Genomic DNA, 21,896 nt, shown 5'->3' with positions numbered 1-21,896 from the left:
TCTTCCCCCACTATTCCCCACTATCTGTTGAAGTAGTTATTTAAGTTAGAGGCTGTCCTATTGGGAGAGTCTCCGTTTTACTTAGAGGCTCTCTCCCTTCTTCTTCTTCTTCCTTTCCTAAAAAAAAAAAAAAAAAAATTTTTCCTGCTTGTTTAATTGGGTTTTGCTAGCTGTTATAGCCTTATATTTGCTGTTTGTCTTCCAGTTATCCAGCATGTGTAAAGAGTCAAAACCCTCAGGCTTTAAAAAATGTGACTCATGCTGCCAAAAAATGTCCCTTACGGATGGGCACACAAGTTGTGTATACTGTTTAGGGGCTGTTCACCTGCAGGACCCATGCTCTGTCTGTTATCCTTTCAGTGCTAGAGTCCTGCAGGAGAGAAAAAAATAAACTGATTCTGCGTAGTCTTTTAATGAACCCTCAGGATCCTTTGTCTCAGGTTCCTCAGCCAGCAAAGCAGTCTGACAAATCTCCCAAACCATCCACAATAGTTCAATTTTGGAGCAACCTAAATCTGATATAAAATCTTTGGCTCTTTCGGTTCACAGTGTCTGCTCTGACAAAGCTATGTCTCCGGCGGCTCCATCAGTGTCTTCCGTGCCAGTCCGGGCCCATAAAAGAACTAAGTCTCCCTCTTTGGAGCCGGTGCACTCTGCTCCACAGTCTCCCTTGTTGCAATCCGTGGCAGGCAATCACCGGTCCTCTTCTCACTCCTCTCATCCCTCCAGGCTTTCAGATCATGGAGAGAGTGGCTACTAGGCTCCTCAAGTCACAGGCACTTGCCAAATTGCTATAGAGCCCAGCCCATAAGGAATTGGCTCCATTGGCCCATCCAGTTTCTCTATCGGTTCCTCCTCCGACTCTCTTGAGCTCGGAGTCTGAGTGCACGGACATCGTGGTGGTGGAACCATTGGCTCCGGTTACTTCTGGATATTAAAAAGTTCACAAGGAAAATGAACTTGAATTACATTTTGAGTGACATTCCAGGTGTAACGAAACGGCTAAAAAAGCCCTCAATTTATAACCCCACTCTTAGTAATACCATTAAAGTGTTTGAAGAAGCATGTATTAGAGAAGTTGAAGGAATTTTTTCAAATAGAAGTAAAATGGAATATAATTTAAGTTATAATGATAGAAAAGCATTTAAGGAGTTATGTCATAAAAATGGGGACATTAGATTTATGAAAAGTGATAAGGGTGGCAATATAGTCATAATGAAGCAGGATGCATATTGTTTAAAAATGTTACAACTATTAGAAAATGAGGAAGAATATGAGGTCATCACCCTCTATGACATCAAGAGGAAACAACGTTTAATTCATTCTTTTCTTTATGAAGCTTTAATGTCCAATGAGATCGACTTTGACGTTTACGAGTTCTGTGTCATAAAAAATCCTAGGATCGGGATCCTATTTGGGATTCCGAAAACACACAAGAACACATTTGAGCCTCCTTTTAGGCCAATAGTGTCAGCACCGAACTCTGTCACAGAAGGAATCTCCTTAATTATTGATGCCACCCTTGGTCCCATAATCTCGCAACAGGAAAGCTTTTTGCAAGATTCCTGGCATTTTTTAACAAAATTGAATTCGTTTGCTGCTAGGGCAATTTTTGATCCGAACAAACACTTGCTTTTCACTTTAGATGTAACTTCTTTGTTTACATGTATTCCACATGACGAGGGGGTTGAAGCTGTTCGTATTGTATTAACACAAAATGGGCAACATTCAGTTGGACAAATTTCTACTATTTGTAGGTTCATTGAGATCATATTACAAAACAATTATTTTATTTTTAAAGATAAATTTTACCGGCAAAAGAGAGGTGTAGCTATGGGGTCCCCCGCTGCACCCTCTTATGCCAATATAGTTATGACCTGGTGGGAATTTACTTTTTTAATGCCTTTAAAACACAAATTTAATATTTTATTTTATCAGAGATTTGTTGATGATTTGATTTTTATTATTGAAGGGAACAAAACAACTGTTGATCAGTTTCTTTTCGAAATCAACATGTTGAATTGTTTTTTGAAATTCACTTTAGGTGATGTTGGTTTTAGGATTAATTTTTTGGATGTTTGTGTTTTGTGGGACTTTTTGGATGGGAAATTCAAAAGTAAAATATATCGGAAAAAGACATTTACGAACAGTTATGTTCATTATTCAAGTGCACATCCCAAACATATGATACGTAACATTCCTAAAGGACAGGTTATCAGGGCCTGTCGGATGACCTCAGATGAAAGGGATCTTGTTTTGGAGATAGAGTTTATTAAAAACCTGTTCCTTCACAGAGGTTATCCGCCAGAATTATTGGACAACACTGTAAGTGAAGTGTTGAGTAAACGTCAGCTGTATTATCCAGCTTTATTAAATATTCCAAATTCTGGTTTTCAAAATTTGCCCTGTAACAAACATGTCAAGTATGGGAAATGTGATAATTTAGTTTGTTCTTTAGAAATGAGTATAGATGGTGATCATATTAAAAGAATTTTATTGAATAACTGGAAAATTATTGAAGGAAATTCTGATATTTTTCGAGTTTTAGGCAACAAACCTAATTTTGTGTACAGGAATGTATACAACATTAAAAAAGCTCTTGAAAATGATAAATGTTCATTAAAAAACAGTAAAATTGAGGCCAAAGGTATGTTTGCCTGCAATAATTGTAATATGTGTAGATATATTGCAAAAGGTCCCATTGTTGTTATAGACACTATTGATCTGACTTTTATGGTGCCTGAATATGTTAACTGTCGTACTGAGGGGGTAGTGTATATTGCCATGTGTAGTTCCTGTTCCGGGTTTTATGTTGGTATGACCACCCGTAGTCTTAATGTCCGTATTCGCGAGCACATTTATAATATTAAGACAAAAGATGTTAATAGCGTCTTATTTAGACACTCTGTTATTTGTAACAACTTTAAGAAATTTGTATTTTCAGTAGTGGAGGTTGTTAAATCTGACTTAAGGGGTGGTGATTACAAAAACTATGTAGAACAAAGGGAAACACTTTGGCAGGTCAGATTAAAAGCTGACAAGCCCCCTGGCTTAAACGAGACCATCAATATCAAATGTTTTTTGAAAGGGTCTCGATTAAGTATTGACAAAGAATTAACAGGTTTGTCTTCCTTATTTAATTGATGTTAAATTTTCTAAAACTTATTTTTAACAGGTTTCTAATGGTTTAGACTTGTTTTGATAGGTTAATTGATTGATTAATTGTTTTATTGTTTATGTAATAGAGTATATAACAGCTGTTTTTTAAGTCTATGGCATTCTGATGAAGTCTGTGAACGAAAGCGGAAATAAAGGGTTTTTTACGCTATTTCTTCACACTCCAGTGTTTCATTCGATTCTCCTTCCAGACTTTGTTTTTTGGATTAGAGTCTCCGTTTTACTTAGAGGCTCTCTCCCTTCTTCTTCTTCCTTTCCTAAAAAAAAAAAAAAATAAAAAAAAATGTTTCCTGCTTGTTTAATTGGGTTTTGCTAGCTGTTATAGCCTTATATTTGCTGTTTGTCTTCCAGTTATCCAGCATGTGTAAAGAGTCAAAACCCTCAGGCTTTAAAAAATGTGACTCATGCTGCCAAAAAATGTCCCTTACGGATGGGCACACAAGTTGTGTATACTGTTTAGGGGCTGTTCACCTGCAGGACCCATGCTCTGTCTGTTATCCTTTCAGTGCTAGAGTCCTGCAGGAGAGGAAAAAAATAAACTGATTCTGCGTAGCCTTTTGATGAACCCTCAGGATCCTTTGTGTCAGGTTCCTCAGCCAGCAAAGCAGTCTGACAAATCTCCCAAACAATACACAATAGTTCAATTTTGGAGCAACCCAAATCTGATATAAAATCTTTGGCTCTTTCGGTTCACAGTGTCTGCTCTGACAAAGCTATGTCTCCGGCGGCTCCATCAGTGTCTTCAGTGCCAGTCCGGGCCCATAAAAGAACTAAGTCTCCCTCTTTGGAGCCAGTGCACTCTGCTCCACAGTCTCCCTTGTTGCAATCCGTGGCAGGCAATCACCGGTCCTCTTCTCACTCCTCTCATCCCTCCAGGCTTTCAGGTCATGGAGAGAGTGGCTACTAGGCTCCTCAAGTCACAGGCACTTGCCAAATTGCTATAGAGCCCAGCCCATAAGGAATTGGCTCCATTGGCCCATCCAGTTTCTCTATCGGTTCCTCCTCCAACTCTCTTGAGCACGGAGTCTGAGTGCACGGACATCGTGGTGGTGGAACCATTGGCTCCGGTTACTTCTCCTTTATCGGTTCCAGCTCCCACTCTGATCTCCTCAATGTCTCAGTCCATCAAGGGATTTGTTCGCCAAAGCTCTCTCGTCATCTCCGAGGGTGGAAGTGGCATCAGACCCTTGTCCAACCCTGCTCTCCCTCTTGGAACTTTGGTGTAGGTGAGCTTGGCTCCCACATCAGCTTCGGAGCCATCCTGTCAGTTCACAGGAGATCTCGGGGCTCTTCGGAGTTGGAGGCTCCTTCGGCTCGGGACCGTGGTGCCTTTGAGGTGATGAGGAGAGTACCATCTCATGAGACCACTCCACCCTCAGCTCCATTGGCTCCTTCTCCCTCGGTGCCTGTGCCTGCCTTTGACCATCCTCCTCCATCCAAACGTAGGGAATCTAGGTCCTAGGATGCCGCATTGGGCGACACCACTTCTTCCGAAACCTCCCCAGAACATTCGGAGGAGGTCCCTCGGGAAAAAAATGTAAGAGGAAGCATCTGGACTCCCCAGAGTCCACCACTTCAGACGCAGACTTGGATGAATCGGAAGGGTCCCCACGGTCCCCCTCTGAGGATGTCTCCTTTTTGGAAATCTTGGAAATCCTTAGAGGGGTGGCTGGAAGTCCCTAGCCCCTTCTGAGGACAAGTCTGTCTACTTGGACACATTTGGTTCCCGACCCTCCACCTCTTGGGTGTCTGTGCCTTTTGACTTACTTTTATCTGTAGTGAGCCAGAAGGTGTGGAGCGCTCCAGAGACCATGGAACTGGTTCCACAGAGACCAAATAAATTTATAACTGCCCCTGAAGACAAGTTCTTTCTTTTCAAAGGGGTTCTTGTTCATGCTATGGTGGTGGCAGTAGCCACTAAGATGGAACGTGCGGAAACTTCTTCATCTGTCCATCCACTGAACAAGGAACCCCATATGATGGACAAGTATGGAAAGCATATGTTCTCTTCAGCGACCTTTACACTCGGGTCGCAGAATTATTTGTCACACTTCAAGTGACTTCAGAGGGATCTCCTAAAAGAGTTAGAAGATATCTTACAGGTTCCTACAGTTGAGGGAGTTGCAAATAGGGCGGCTTCCCAGCTTCTGACCTTGACTTCAGCAGTTAACTCTGACGTGAGGCTCATTTCTTATGCGGCAGATAAAGTGAGTAGGGCAGCAGGTACCGGAGTTGCTTTGCGGAGACACTCATAGATGCGCCTTTGTCAATTTGCAGAGCCCGTCTAGTCCTCATTTACCAGTACCCTTTTGATGGCTCATCCTTGTTTGGGCCTCAGGTAAAAGAGACTCTCACCAGGTGTGAAAAGGATGGCAAGACTCTCTCTGCCATGGGAGTCCATTTTACCACTCCATCTAGACCCTACCCTTAAAGGTCAGAAGAGTAGGAAAATGTGGTTTTGAAAATCCCAGGGAGCTTTGCCTGACACATGTGGAGAATTTTCCCCCAGGGGCAGAGGGGGAAACAATAATGGAAGATGGCCTTGTGACAGGGGGGGGGGGGTCTGCCACAGCAGGGTGACAGAGATACATTCTCTGCTAGGCTGTTAGCCTCTGGAGGCAGTCGGGGGCAGAGTATCATTGTACCCAACAGCCTGGCAAGATGCATGGGTACTCTCAGTAATATTCAGGGGTTACAAAATTCCCTTTTTCCAGTTACCCCCTCAAGAACAAAATGTTCAATCCCAGACATTCCATGCAGTCTTTGGGATTAAGCAACCCTAGAAGTACAAAGGTTGCTAGAAAAAAGAGCCATCCAAGAAGCCCCCGCAGACCAAATCGAATCCGGAACTTACTCAAGGTTCTTTTCAGTTCCAAAAAAGACAGGGGACTGAAGACCCATCTTCGATCTCAGCAAGCTAAACAAATCAGTAAAAATAAAAACAATGTTTTGGATGGGTAACACTGCAGTCCATTCTCCCCTTTTTGGGTCAGGACAGTTGGATGTGCTCCATCGATCTCCAGGATGCGTAGTACCACATAAAAATGGACAGGTGATCCAGGAGATTCCTACGCTTCTGGCTGGGAGCCAGTCATTATCAGTTCAGAGCTCTGCCCTTTGGTCTCACCACAACCCCTGGGGTGTTCACCAAGTTAATGGCAATGGTCCAGGCTCACCTGAAACGTCTAGGATTCCAGGTGTTTCCATATCTAGATGCCTGGCTCCTCACTGCTACCACCGAGCATCACATGCTTTGGCATGGGACTACACAATTCAAACCTGTTCCCAGCTAGGCATCACCATAAACTATGAAAAGTCTGCCTTGTTGCCTTGTCAGTGTATTACCTTCATAGGGGCAGACTTAAATACAAGAGCCATGATAACAAAGCTGCCTCAAGATAGGGTGTCAACAATTCGTCAGCAAGTTTCATTCCTCATGAAAAAGAAGAGAGTTCAGGCAAGAGAGGTATTGAAAGCCCTGGATTCAGTGGCTGCAGCAATTACTCTAGTCCCTATGGCTTGCTTCCACATGAGAATTCTGCAGTGGCTTCTTTTCGCACAATGGTCCTTCCAGGGTTTACCAATGTCACACATGATCTCAATCACTGAATCCTGCAAAAAGGAGTTAGTATGGTGGCTTGTCTCTCCCAAGTGACAATGGGCAGACCTTTTATAGACCCCCATCCAATAGCCACAGTGACCACGGACGCCTCCCAGATAGGGTATAGGGTGCAGGGGGCACTATCTGAGACAGACTATCCAAGGAATGTGGCAGACACACATGTACCACTTGCACATCAGTGTTCTAGAGATGAGAGTGGTGCTTCTGGCATTGCAAGTACTTCAAGACTCTCTACCTACCAGAACTATTGCAAATCAGACAGACAATATGTCAGTGGTATGGTACATCAACAAACAAGGGGGGACCGGATCTTACCCCTTGTGTTGGGAGGCCCTTTGAGTATGGCAATGGGCGATGTCTTCCCAATGTTTTTCTGATTGCGACGCACATTCCTGGGAAATCCAACATGATAGTGGACAGGCTCAGCAGGGCTATCCTCATGCCTCATGAGTGGTCCCTGAAGCAAGAAGTTGCAGACTTGATTTTTCGCAAATGGGGCCAGCCATGCTGCGATCTTTTTGCCACTCCCTTCAACAACAAATGCAGCAGCTATTTCGCCTTAGTCCCCCCACCAGGACAGTCACCCAGGGATGCACTTGTTCACGATTGGCCTCCAGGACTGCTTTATGCCTTTCCACATTTTCCTCTGATCCCCAAGGTACTTCCAAAAGCAAAGTCACTGGGTTGTAAGCTCATCCTCATTGCTCCTTACTGGCCTCATCAGATCTGGTTCCTGTTTCTCTGCCATCATCTACAAGTGGAGCCTTGAATCCTGAACCCAGTTACGGACCTCCTGATGCATCAGTTGGGTGTGCTCCACCCCTCCCTCCAAACTCTCAAGCTGACAGCTTGGTTTCTCCACTTCCAATCTTAGCCAGGCTCCCCAACATTTCTCCGGCAGTACAGCACATGCTGGTGTCTTCTCACAAGCCCACTACCAGAAAGATTTAGGCCAGCAAATGGAAGAGGTTCTCTTTTTAGGCAAAGAAAAATGACATTAATCCCTTCACTGCTCCTGTTTCTAAGATTCTTGATTTCCTGGCCGAAACGTTCGAATGAGGGGCAGCTGCAGCTACCATCAGGGTCTAACTGGCTGCCATCTCCAATTTTCATGTGGGACAGTTGGGCTCTAATATCATGTCCCATAAGCTGTGAAAAGCATTCTTACAAGGTACAACCCCTTTACAGCCCCAGGTAAGAGAACCCCCCCCCCCCGGACCTAAACTTTGTTTTAGCCCCTCTGGTTCTTCCACCCTTTGAACCGACATCATCTTGTCCCCTGAAATTTCTGTCTTGGAAAACCCTCTTCTTGATTGCCATCACCTCAGCTAGACGGGTTTCAGAATTACACTCCTTATATATTCGCCCTCCGTATCTCATCTTCCACAGTGATAGAGTTTCTCTAAGAACAAATCCCTCCTTCTCGCCAAAGGTGTGTTCCGAGTGTAATTTAAATCAGTCCATCGAGCTTCCTGTATTCTTCCCCAATTATGACAACAAGGCAGAGTTTACACTCCACCAACTGGATGTTCATAGACAATTACGCTTTTATTTACACAGGACCAAGGACTTTAAAAAATCAGATCAATTGTTTGTATCCTTTGCTGAAAATAAACAAGGTTCTTCAGTTTCAAAAGTGACCTTATCAAAGTGGTTGTCAGATACAATTATCTATACTTATGATTTGCGTAACACAAAGCTTCCGGGGAAAGCCAGAGGACACTCAACCAGGGCCTTGGCTACGTCTGTTGCCTTCCAAGCCAAATTACCTTTAGATTCAATCTGTGCAGCAGCAACATGGGCAAATCCTCCTACCTTTATCACTCATTACAAAGTGGATGTGGCCTCCCAGAACAGGGCATCCTTTATTTCCACGGTCCTGAAGAGTTTATTTCAGTGAGCCACCCAAGAACCATGTGCTGGGGACGCGGTCCCAACCAGCAAGAATGAAGGCGAGATGGGGACAACATAACATAAAAGAAGTTACATACCTACCATAATGTTCCATGTTTGTTGTCCTTCATCTCGCCTTCCTTTTTGCGTTCCCCCCTCCTTCCCCCTTCCTGGAGGATCAAGAGGTATTCCTTCTTTGGTTACACTGGCTGAGTTTCCTGTTGACATACCAGGTTAGTTAACCATGCATTGTTTTTCCTTTTTTCCTTTCTAACCTTTGAATGTGTAAGAGCTTAGTAAAATTTGCATTTACTATGATTGTCTAGTGTGGGCTATCACAAACAAGATCTGGGTAGGTACCGCTAGGCATTGTTGGGGGTAGGGGTTAGCCTTGAGCCAGTATAAGCTTTCAAGCTATAGTAAATCAGCCGAGTCGGAGACAAGGATCCGCTCCAAACCCAACCAGCAAGAAGAAAGGCAAGATGAAGGACAGCAAACATGGAACGTTATGGTAGGCACATAACGACTTTTTATTGATATAAATAAGTATGCAAACAGCTTGAATGCCTGTTATTGTGTAGGGCAAATTTTACAGGAAGACCGCAAATTACATAGGATTTTACAAACAGTAAAAATAAAACCTGTTTTACTTTAACAGTGATGTACAGAATGGGACAAAGGAGTGTGAAAACAGGAATTATAACATTTACATTTATTAAAAGTCTAAAAAAATCTCATACTTACACATGAATGTGTGGTGATTTACATCAATGGCAAGTTCTTAATGATGATTAGGAGAGATCAGTCTGAAAAAAGAAGGAATGACTGAAAGAAGCTTCTGCACTTGGAGAGAGAAAAGTTTTAATCCTTTTCTCATGTAGATTATGTTCGAAGTAAACATGAATTCTGGTACATCTAGTGGTATTTTGGTGTAGTTTTTAGAACATAGAAGCTAATCCTAGCACTGCTTGCTTTTCTTTGTAGAGACTGAAAGGATATTTGTCCAAAAAAATTGCATTTTCAGTTTGAATTCTACGGTTATACACTTGTTTGGGTTTGGTTAATTTGCCCACGAAAAAAAGGTCAGTCATTGTTGAAGAACATTTGTAACTGGATAAAAAAATTAAGAACAGTGAGCTTTTGATCTTGTGTAAAGTGTTTTAAGATTTCCTTCCTGTAAGTTAACATCCATTACATTTTCCAGGAATATCTTGTTTCTGTTTGTAGCAGTTACAATAGAGGATGCTATGTAGGCTCTGAGTTATTTTATGCTTTAAGTTTCCAAGTTACTAAATAACTAGACCATTATTAATAGAGCTCAGAATTTTCTGATATTTATGTAATGCATGTAACACTACAATTATGGCTTTGATTGTGAGAAAAAGACAACTTTAAGTGCCTTTATGAGATCTGTCATCGCTGTTAATCTCTAGTCGTGTACTTGAGCATAACATCGCCTAGTACTGGCCACCACAGAAGAACATTATGAATCTAAAATAGCTTTAAAAATGTTAGAAACTTCACTGGAGCAAAAGAAAGGCAGAGTAAAATATCTATCAGCTGTTAATCACAGAGGAAATTAGCTTCCGCCTGTTGTCAGCTGTGTTTTACAGCTTTCAAAACTGTAAAGCACTTTTTCCCCTACTCTTTTGGTAGTAGTAGTAGTTGGTATGAGTACATAAGGTCAGATAAACCATGAGGTACTACAAAGAATTATAATTGGGAGTGCCCGATTATAATTTTATTGTTTTTTTTTTTATGTGGAGGTCAGGATTTGCCTTTCGAGGTTTACTTCACTCTGCTTTTGAGCTGAATTTCTTGACATCCATCTCTTGATATATTATGTACACGCAGTACCTTTGTTATGGTCAGAGATCCCATCATAATCCTCTATTTAAGATTTGAAATGTTATTAAAAGATAAAGCATCAAATGTTTTTCTCAAAATAAACTTGATTTACAAATTTATTGAAGAATGTCACAGTAAATCTATATTAAAGTTTGTCTTAATAAAAATGTCAACATTTTTATTGCCATTATAAAATGCTATGAGGATAATGGACCTCCATGTCTAGTTCTGCATTGTCTTTGAGGAATACAGGGTTTTAATTTGATAACACAGTACATAACATTTTTAAAGTTACCTTAAAAGTGTATAAAAATGAAATGAAAATTAAGGGTTTATGTAAGGAATCAAATAATTAAGGCAAAAGTAAGTTATCAAAAGCTTTTTCATTGTGTAACGAAATTAACTGCAATGGAATTGAATTTATACTTGCTTAGTCGGCCGTATATTGTACTTTTGTAATGGAGAGATGTCCTTCATGGATGCATCTGCAGTCATAACAAGTGGGTTGTCCTGTCGTCAGGCAGCCCTGCAGTCGGCCGGATTCCAAAGTCCGGGTCCGCTGATGTCGCACTCCACCCGACGTCATCTCTGTTGGTCTTCGGTATAAAAGCATCAGCCGACGCCATTTTCCTCAGTCTTTCTTGCCGTGGCGCCCAAGCAGAAGCTGTTCGCAAGTGCCGGTCGGTCGGATCCAGAGATTACTTCTACCGAATACTACTTCAAGACTTCTAAAGCTAAGTACCCGTTGGGGACTCTTTCTTGCCTCAGCCGATGTCAGAAAAAGTTAACAATTGTTTAACCTGTGGGAAACAAATACCTCATAAAGATTTCCACTCTTACTGTCTGCCTTGTTTAGGCCCAGCCCACGACGTAGCAGCCTGTTCGCCTGTGCTCTTTCAACCGCTTTTAACGCTTAGGCGCGGTCGGAGTTTGCAGAACAGTTTTTCGGTTCTGATTTTGCGTACATTATGCCGTCGGATCCTCCGACTACCCAAGCTACCAAAAAACGCAAAGATAAAGACCGACACTCGCGGTCCGCGGTTTCGGCCCAAACCACGGTAAAGCAAAAGTGTCTCGGTTTCGGCCGAAACCGAGAAAACTGATCAAAGTACAGCTGAACCTATTCTTACAACTGAGGCCCCTGCTACAACTCTTGAATCGACCTCAGAAATTTTACCCACTACGGTGGTTGACTTATCAGACACCATCCCCTTGGATGTCTCTACCCCAGCACGTGGTGCTGCTAGGCCTCCAGCAGCCATGTACATTAAGGCCTTCGCCAGGGCTAAAGCAGCCAAGACTTCTAAAACAGTGCCTGTTAAACCCCCCACTTCCAGGCCCTCTTCTAGTTCTCAAATGCTTTCCTTGGCAGAAGATTTAATTTCTTTAATTAGAGGATCTCAATCTCACCCAGACAGGGCCTCTCAGCCCCCAGAGAAGAGACCTAGGGCAGAGCCCCCTGAGCCAGTGTCTTCTGATGATTCTGCTAATGAATCAGACATAACTGACCAGCCAGAGGCTCCCTTCTCCAATTTTGAAGATTCTGATGCTGAAGAATCCATTCCAGCTGCTTCCCCACCAGAAGAATTCTCCTTTGGGGAAACCTTGCACGCCATGCGAGAACAGTTCCAATGGCAGCAACAGGATTTGCAGACTCCAGAAAAAGACTTAGGACCTTTCTGCACCTCCCACAGCACAGGCCCTTAGCTATACCTCCTGTTCTCTCTGTGGTGGATGATGCTTTCAATGATGTTTGCTCCGCTCCAGATTCTTTACCCCCAGCCCCTGCCAAACCAGACAGATTTTACAGGGTGCCAGATACTCATCACCACCTTTACAAGGCCCCACTTGCAGACCCAGAAACTATATCCCAGGGTCCCAAGGCAGTAGCCGCGACCACAGCTAAAACCCTATTCCTTCTGAAAGGGAAGCAAGGTCATTAGACAGATGGGGTAAAAAGGTCTTCACTTCAGCTACTCTCTCAGCTAGAGCTTTAAACTGTCAGTTTCACATGATACAATACCAAGAGTTTATGCTTGATCAGTTAACTAAAAACTAACCACTGATGAATCTCTTGATAAGAAATATGTATTAGAGATGGTAAATAACATACAACAGGTTAGCAACCATTCCTTAAAATGTGGCTATGATGCACTGGAGGCTTCATTTAGATCAGCCATGACAGGCACAGTGATAAGAAGGCATGCATGGCTAAAGGAACAAGCCTTACCGGATCATGTTAAAGCTAAGTTGCTAGATGCTCCTATGGACAAGACAAGTTTGTTTGGTACACCTGCCCAGCAGGTTATGAAGAAAATGGAAGAAAAGGCAAAATCTGTTCAAACTGTTAAAGATTTCTTGCAAGTTCAACCCCAAGGTTTAGCAGGAACTGGCCTGCCAAAATTGGTCCTTTCCTGACTCCACAAAATTTCAAAGGGGCAGGAATAGACGTTCCAGAGGCAGAAACCAATCCAGAGGAGGTGCCTACAGAGGACGACAGTGGCAAGGTAACAACAGAGGCACAGACACAGCCACTGCCACTACATCAGCACAACCACAGTGACTTAATCCTAAATCCGCCTACCAGGGAACAAATAGCAGCTCCTCTAGGCGGAAAGTTAACCTTATTTTCAAAGAACTGGCACTACATAACAAAAGACAAGTGGATTTTACAAACCATAGATCAAGGTTACCGGTTTCACTTCCACACTTTACCAGTCAAAAGAGGAATGCCAAATCTACCTCCAAATCAAAAAACAGAGGCTCTACGCCAGATAATGGAGTTAGCAAACATGAAAGCTGTGGAAAGAGTGCCAACAGCAGAACAAGGAAAGGGGTTCTATTCCAGACTATTCCTAGTTCCAAGAAAGGAAAAAGTTGGAGACCAATTCTCGACCTGTCCACCTTAAATACATATATCATTGTCCCAAAATTCAAAATGCTGACCCTACAGCAACTTCTTCCCATGCTGGGCAAGGAGTCTTGGCTGGTAACTCTAGATCTCAAGGAGGCATACCTGCACGTCCCCATTCGACCAATCTGCAGAAGATACCTCAGATTTCTTGCAGGATCAGAGCACTATCAATTCTCAGCATTGCCCTTTGGCTTATCTACTGCCCAGAGTATTCACAAAATGCCTGGCATCAGTAATCGCCCATTGCAGACTACAGGGAATTCAAATTTACCCATACCTGGACGACTGCCTGCTACAAGGGGACAACAAAAGCAAGCTGACAACAGATTTACAAAGGGTCATTTACTTGCTACAAGGACTGGGATACACAGTCAATTTACAAAAGTCAAGGCTGATACCATCCCAAACAAGGACATTCTTGGGCACAGAATTGGACACAGTACAACAGATGGCATTCCTGACTACAGAAAAACAAAAAGAACTTCCCCTTTACTTCTTGGCACTAACAAAACTGAACAAGTTAACAGCAAGAAATGTTCTGCAGGCCTTGGGCTTCATGGCATCATGCATAATCTTGGTCCCATTTGCCAGACTACATATGAGGAAACTACAGTGGTACCTAAAGAATTTATGGTCCCAACACAGACAGTTTAGAAACAGAAATCCCACTAATTCCATGCCTAAAACAGGAGTTCCTATGGTGGGCTCAGGCATGCCAGTCAAACCCAGGCCTACCCTTTCGCAGATGTCAACCAAGCCAGACCATCACAACAGACGCTTCAGACCTAGGATGGGGGGCCCACATGCTGGACAAATGCGTGCAAGGATTGTGGACACAGGATCAACTTCACCTACACATCAATCTAAAGGAAATGCTGGCAGTAAAACTGGCAATCCAAAAGTTCAAACCATTTCTCAAAGAGGGCCAGTTGAAGATAAGGACAGACAACACCACAGTCATGTGGTACATCAACAAACAGGGAGGCACTCATTCATACCCCCTATGCAGAATGACCTTGGAGCTGTGGACCCTGGCACTCAGCTACAACATTCAGTTACAGGCAATATTTGTACCGGGGAAAGACAATACTCTAGCAGACATATTAAGCAGAACCACTTCGGATGCCCACGAATGGAAGCTGCACCCGGACATCTTCAAGACCATCTCAAAGAAATGGGGAATGCCACAGATAGACCTATTCGCATCACCTCTCAATCACCAGCTCAAAAATTCTGCACAAGGACATTCCACCCACTAGCATGGAAAGTGGACTCACTCTCCTTCAACTGGAAAGGCCTAACAGCATATGCATTCCCACCTCTTCCTTTGATACACAAGGTACTACTAAAAATCAAGGAAGAACGTCCAAGGATAATCCTGATAGCTCCAAACTGGCCAAGACAACACTGGTACCCACTACTGAAGAGCATGTCTCGAACAATATGTGGCCAATACCCTGATGCCTTTGATGTTAACTCAGAACAACTACAGCATCATACATCCAAACCTAAAACGCTGCAACTGACTGCATGGAACATCACATAGCAGCAGCTAATCCAGAACTTTCCCAAAGAGTTAAAGACATTATTCTTGAAGCACGCAGACCTTCAACAAGAAGGAACTATGCTGGAAAATGGAAAAGGTTTGTCATTTGGAGTACGGAAAGAGGAAAAGATGTGTCAAACATAGATATTCCTAACATTCTGGAGTATCTGGCCGAACTTCTTCATTCAGGCCTGTCCTACTCCTCCATCAAGATACATGCATCAGCTATTTCAGCAGAATACAGCTTTGATCCACCTGTTTTTGCACCCTTTGCTCAGGCAGTTCCTCAGAGGAATCAAGAATGTAAAACCTCCAAGGAAACCACCATTACTGGCTTGGGATTTAAACTTTGTGCTAGAAAAGTTGACACTATCACCCTTTGAACCAGCAGCAACAGCAGACCTACAACACCTGTCATGGAAAACTGCTTTCCTACTGGCAATTACTTCAGCAAGGAGGGTTTCAGAACTACAGGCCTTAATGGCAGTGCAACCCTTCCTAATCTTCCACCAAGATAGAGTGTCCATGAGGACTAATCCTACATTTATGCCCAAGGTGGTATCCAGAGTGTCTTTAAACCAGGCAATCCACCTACCTACCTTCTTTCCCAACCCACAAAACAGAGGGAAAGAATACTGCATACCTTGGATGTACATAGACAGCTACGCTACTACTTGGACAGAACAAAAATAGCAGAAAGACTGACCAACTTTTGTAGCCTATGCAACAGGAAGGGAAGGAAAAGCTATTTCCAAACAGACAATCTCCAAATGGATAGGAAATTGCATACGATACTGTTACTCCTTCCATGGAAAACCAATTCCACAGAACATAAGACCTCATTCTACAAGGGCAACAGCCACTACCACAGCCTTCTTACGAGGAGTGGCAACCAAAGACATTATTGAGGCGGCTACTTGGACCTCCGTGCATACATTTGCCAAGCATTATAATTTGCCTCTATATTCCAGATCCCGAGCAGGGTTTGCCACTGCTGTACTGCAAGGGATCCTAAACACACCATAATCTACTTTTATCCTCCTCCCTAGTTGGCTATGGTATTCTACCCACTTGTTATGACTGCAGATGCATCCATGAAGGACATAGTACAGTTTTGTACCTACCATAAATGTAGATGTCCGAACTGGATAGCATCTGCAGTCAGGATTACCCTCCTCCTTCCCCTCTGTGGTACTCCTAGGGTGTTTACCCTCCTAATAGCTAGCTGTTGGGGGGGAGTCTTTTATGGTGTATTTGTTTGTATATATGTACATACATGCTTATTGTTGTGTTTACCTCTATCTATTTGGAAACATTGGCATCTATCCAAATTTTAGCCTGCAAGAGGGCTACTGGCATCTGGGGCAAGAAACACTGAGGAAAATGGCGTCGGCTGGTGCTTTTATACCCGAAGACCAACAGAGATGACGTCGGGTGGAGTGCGACATCAGCCGAAGCCGGACCCGGACTTTGGAATCCGGCCGACTGCAGGGCTGCCTGACGACAGGACAACCCACTTGTTATGACTGCAGATGCTATCCAGTTCGGACATCTACATTTATGGTAGGTACAAAACTGTACTTTTTATCAGTAGAGTCAAGTATCCGAAACGTCCGTTATCTGAATGCAGTCTTCTAAAGATTTTGGGTAGAAAAAGTCATGTCTGAATATGTAAACGTTAGATGTATTTGCTTTTGCATGTTTATGAGCTCCTGGGCCATTCGTGGTCTCCCACCTCAAGGTGGGAGGTTGGCATAATGGTTAAGGTGCTTACCTTAGAAACACAAGGTGCAGGGTTTGATTCTCACATGGGGTAATTGGCTAGGCTTAAAATGGTCCCCGAGGACAGTTAGCCTAGTACTAATCTATGAATCTACGTTTGAAAAATATTCTTTATTCTCCACTGGAATCGCTGAATGGTTGAAAGGTGTATTCCCTACATGCAGACAAAACAAGATTTTAGACTTTTTTTTATCCAGTTCAATGTATGTTTGATTATCCAAACTACCCTAGGCCCCAGTTAGTTCAGATAATTGACTCTCCACTGCATTTCGTTTGTATAAATTTATACTGACTAGGATGAATTATTTTTGGTGTTGTGTTTTCAGTTCTGTTGCTAACAGTGTCATAGAACATTTGTAATTACTCAAGTAAATAAATAGAATGATTATTTATATCATATCAGCCCTTACCAGGTTGTGGCAGTGCAGAAACTATAACATTTGTGTGTGAGATTTGTAAAGAATTGTTAAACTTAAAAAAAAAAAAAAATAGCAAATATCTTTTAAAAATTCTGTTGCGATGTTTAGCAACATTTTATATATCTTGATGGGTAGCTCATCAACCCCATATGATTTGTTTACCCTTAGTTATTTAAAACTGTTTTGTCTTCAGCAGTTAAAAGGTTGGGGGTGTGTGGGGGTATAGCCTCCCAGTTAGTTTGGGTATTTATTGTCTTCTGGAAACAGTCATTGGTGTCATAAGTATGCATGTCTGTGGTTTAAAATGCATTGTTTTGAAGCCTTTAGTGAAATATAATATAAAACCAAACTATGGGGTAACCCCGCACACCCCCCCTAACTATATATACTAATTCCAGGATCGCACTACAGTGGGGAAATGGGCGTATACCTTTTACATGCCTTACAGTACTCTACACAGTGCCAGTACTTCACTTCAGTGAAATGAGATTTGGTAAAATGCGTTTTCAGTAATTTGAGCTTTCAGCAATTTGCTCAGGGTGAATTCAAATTCAGTGAAATGAGCTTTCAATGAAACAAAGTAGACCCATCTATTAAGGTTCAGTGTCTGAACCTAATTTATCTAACTGAGGAATAAAAAGAAATAGAAATTATAATGATATATATTGCTTGCAAAATATGCGGTCTTATATCCAGGGATTCATGATCTGAATATTAACTGAAGTTTTTTTTTTAATGGAAGGGAAGATTGGGGATAGTGACAAGAAATAAAGATTATCATACCATACCAGCTATCCTCACTTAAGAATGCTGTAACTTAAATATACTCTTGCCTAGCAAACCATGACTAATGTAAAACTTACTAAAATTCTATGCAGTCAATTAAAAATATAAATAATGTATCTTAATATTGAACTATGACAGTACTCACAATACACAATCTGCTATTACTATAAAATTAAACATAACATTAGTAGCTAATACGTGGTCATAGGTTTAAAATGCATCTGAAGTAATAGACAAATATTGTAAACGTATTATTTCATAACAGTAGATTACTGTTATAATCTGAACTTGATCACTGTACAAAATATTCTGTCACTTGTTTCCATTGAATTGCAGAAATTTTAGATAACTTATGATTTAATTCAAAAATATGTATTAATAAATTATGCTAAAGTGTGACTCGTAAATAAGTGCAGTGCTTAGATAAGAGTCATGTAAATGATTCGAGTGTTGTTCTTAAGTCTATTTTTTAGATAATAGCCATATGTAAATGATTCAGTGTTTACAGAAATTCCTCAGCTGTGCCCTCTTAGAATGGAGAAAGGCAGTAAAAAAAGGGGAGTGGATGGCAGGAAATTATCAATAAATGTAAAGTCCATTTATTAAAGGCTGTCTTTAGGTAAGTTGTTAGCATGACTGTTTTATTTAAAAGTTATTCATAAAAAAAATTTTGTATCTATATCTGTATGCAACAATACTGTTCAACCGCATAAGGATGCAAGCTAAATGCAGTAACATTTTGAAAATTCTGTAATGTCACTTAACAGATTCAATGGGTATAGCTAATTCCATAACTGAATATAACATCTTCCTAGATAGTTTTTGCCTTAGACTTTTTCAAAAAACTAGTTTCATCAGATGTATTAGCTTTTGAACCATGTAATTAAATCCAGTTTGGCAAAAATTAACTAACTTCACTAATGTCAAAAATGAATAACACATAAGTCTTGGACTAAAAAGATTTTGAAGCGAGACCCTGTAATTCTGCTGCTTTAACCTCTTAAAATGCACACATTCTTAATGATCATTATGTTCTATCCTTAATAAATGTCTTTCATAAAACATACTTTCATCCATGGCTTCATTTCTTGCTTGTTAGTAAAACTGCTAAAATTTATGATAGTTACCCTGTGTGCTTGACCTGTAATAATTGCCTTTCATGCTATCATTTTATGGGAGTGAGCAGTGTGTCTGTCAGTTTGTGCTCACTGACAGGCATCTTTTACCAGCCTTTCTGCAGAGAAGGAAATTGGTCCTTTGAGGACTTAGCATTACCCGATGGCCTGCTGATAATTTGCTTATTCCTGGTCACTGTTTACTAATCGGAGTTTAAACAATAGGATCAGCAAATTCATTTGGATTCATTCAGAATTGTGTTGGACTATGTTATGGGTTGTTATATTTTTTGTTGAGTATTGGTCTGAAATGGAAACAGATCACATAAAGTATGAAAGTGGAAAGAAGCTACTGACACAGTTCTTATTATGACATTATAAAAGCTGTAAGGCTTGAGGTAACTAAATAGTGTACAGATGGGGATGAGGTGCAGTTGCGAGTTGCATCTGGTTTATTAGTAACCAGGATAGAAGAGGAGCAGCTGTAAAGTTAACATCAGATGTTCACTGGTGCTTGTGCCAAAGTAGCCACATGCAGTTATGAAAGTCTTTCATTAGTTAAGTAGTAGATGGTACATAGCCAGAATTTCATATTTCTTCACAGTACACCAGTGATGATAGACCAGATTATGCAGTATGTTAGGTCTCATTATGGTTCTGCAGATGCAATGCACACAGGTCAGAATTCATTCATGCATTCTCCAGTTACCTGCTTAGTCCAGTTCAGCACTATAGGGGACTTGGTGCAAAGTAGGGGAAATATGTGCCACATGAGGCATTAGACCAACATTTTGTGTGCATGGAGAGACAAATGCACCCACATACACAACACACACACACACACACACACACACACACACACACACACACACACACACACCTATGTGCAATTTGGAGGATGACCAGTATGCCAATGGCACATCTTTCAGTAAGGGGAAACAGTGTAGCATTGTTCATTATAGTATTGACAAAAAAAACTATAGGATTCAAGGTTTTGCTGCAATATATTGTGTGAAGTCTGGGTTTAAGAGATTAGAAATATATGTAAGCTAATTAGCACTAGTTATGTAGAGCTGTCAGAGAATCCTACCTTGGTAAAGCTGTCAAGTTTTAAGTACTTAAGTAAAAGGGAAGCATATACCTCTGGTGGTCGGCTCAGTAGAGGTTGCCATATACTGTACCTAATTCATACGTCATACGTTAATATTGATTTAGTGTTCTTACTTTGTGGATCAGTTATTAAAGAAGACAATTGATTCTCTAGGTATTCTTTCAAGCTTTTTACTCTTAGAAGCAAATATTAATGTCACATTTTCACTGTTGCATGGATGAGACACAGTACTCTTAAGTCTGCCATTGCATGGGTTTCTGCAAATCACATGCCTTTGACATAATCTGCTTTCCTCTGAAGTTGTAAGGTAGAGATTGTCATAAAGGATATCTCCAGCTGATGAAGTTGGTGTGGACGGAAGGTGGTTGTGCACTGGGCATGTCTCTATCTCTTGCACGTGTACTGCTCATTTACTGCTGATTTTGGTTGATTATCTCTTTAATGACCATTAGCAGAGATGAGACATAAAATTAATGTACAGTGTTTGTGGGAAATGATTATTTACTGTGCACCAGGCAGAAGAGAAGAAAATTTATCCCAGCAATCAAGAAATGTTGCAAGGCAAATGAGCTTCCAGCTGCTGCATCCAGCTGTCTTTAGAATATTTTTTTCCTGGAGGATCAAAGTAATTTTGATGCAGAACAGCCTAAGCAGGAAATACAAAAGTTTGTCGAACAAAAAATGAGTCCTCAAACAGAATGGGAATTTGCTTCTCATCCTTCTGATAATAAAGGTCATAAAGTGAATTTGCCAGTGAAACATTTTTCAGTGTTCCAAAGGAAAATGCTTGAAAGACAGAAAAAAAGCGCAGGAGTTGAATAGAAGAATCAGGAAATACCTTGGATTTGAACTAGAGTTTAGGGTTGGGAGATGGAAATGAACAAGGCCAGCAACATTGAAATTAGTAAATGTGAGACTGTAAAGCATCAGTACATTTATAAAGTATGGTTTTACAAGGAAAAAGTGGATGGGAAAGATTGGACTTATGCTGACTTTGTTAAACTTGTGGGGCGACTGAAATCCATGCACCCCACTTCATGTCATTAATGCTTGGAAAGACAGTAAAAGGGGGGGGGGGGAGTAACGAAGTAAAACAATTTTTATTCTTAATATTTGTATAAAACATTTCATGATATAAATTGCATTTTATAAAGTAAAGCATTTTCAGTGAGTGTTCTCTGATGATACTAAAGAAAAATACTTTTTTCTTTTTTAGCTTTTAAGAAATGTTGATTTTACAGTGTAGAAAGAAGGGCTAGACAAAAGCATGCTTAAGTTAATAGGCTGCAGTTGTAGGCTGTTGGGGGGAATGGGGTGTAAAAGTGCACTGATTGTAACGTATGCAAAGTTAAGATATTTTCTCTTAATTTTGCATAGGAGAATGTCAGGATTAATGCCCTTGGCTTAATCTGATAAGCTTCTTATGTAAGCATGCAGGTTTTAAAAATAGGAGAATACAGTGAACATAATGAAAAGTTTTCCATTTGCAAATAAATATTCACTTTAAGTTTAACAACTGTACATTCTGTTCTTACATTTCCATATAGACAAGCTGACTAGGTCCAGACAATAAATCTCAAGAGTTCTCACTGTTTTCTGAGAGAAAAGTAAAATTAAAAGGTACAAGGGCAAGCAGCTTTGTAAAAAAAAATGAAATTATTGGAAGTGAATAAGAGATAGCAA

The 21,896-nt window shown here is 41.2% G+C and overlaps 1 protein-coding gene across 19 annotated transcripts in view; it reads left to right on the top strand.

Annotated features, from left to right (window-relative positions):
• The window catches only part of LOC122789306 (calcium/calmodulin-dependent protein kinase type II subunit gamma), a 2,351,533-nt gene that overhangs the window by 2,202,847 nt on the left and 126,790 nt on the right, over positions 1-21,896 (top strand). The window lies entirely within an intron of this gene.

This window comes from Protopterus annectens, chromosome 14.part0 (genome assembly GCF_019279795.1).
Source record: "Protopterus annectens isolate FY-2018-M chromosome 14.part0, PAN1.0, whole genome shotgun sequence".
NCBI lineage: Eukaryota > Metazoa > Chordata > Ceratodontiformes > Protopteridae > Protopterus > Protopterus annectens.
The sequence above is the reverse complement of the archived record's forward strand: the minus strand, read 5'-3'. Positions and strand labels throughout refer to the sequence as shown.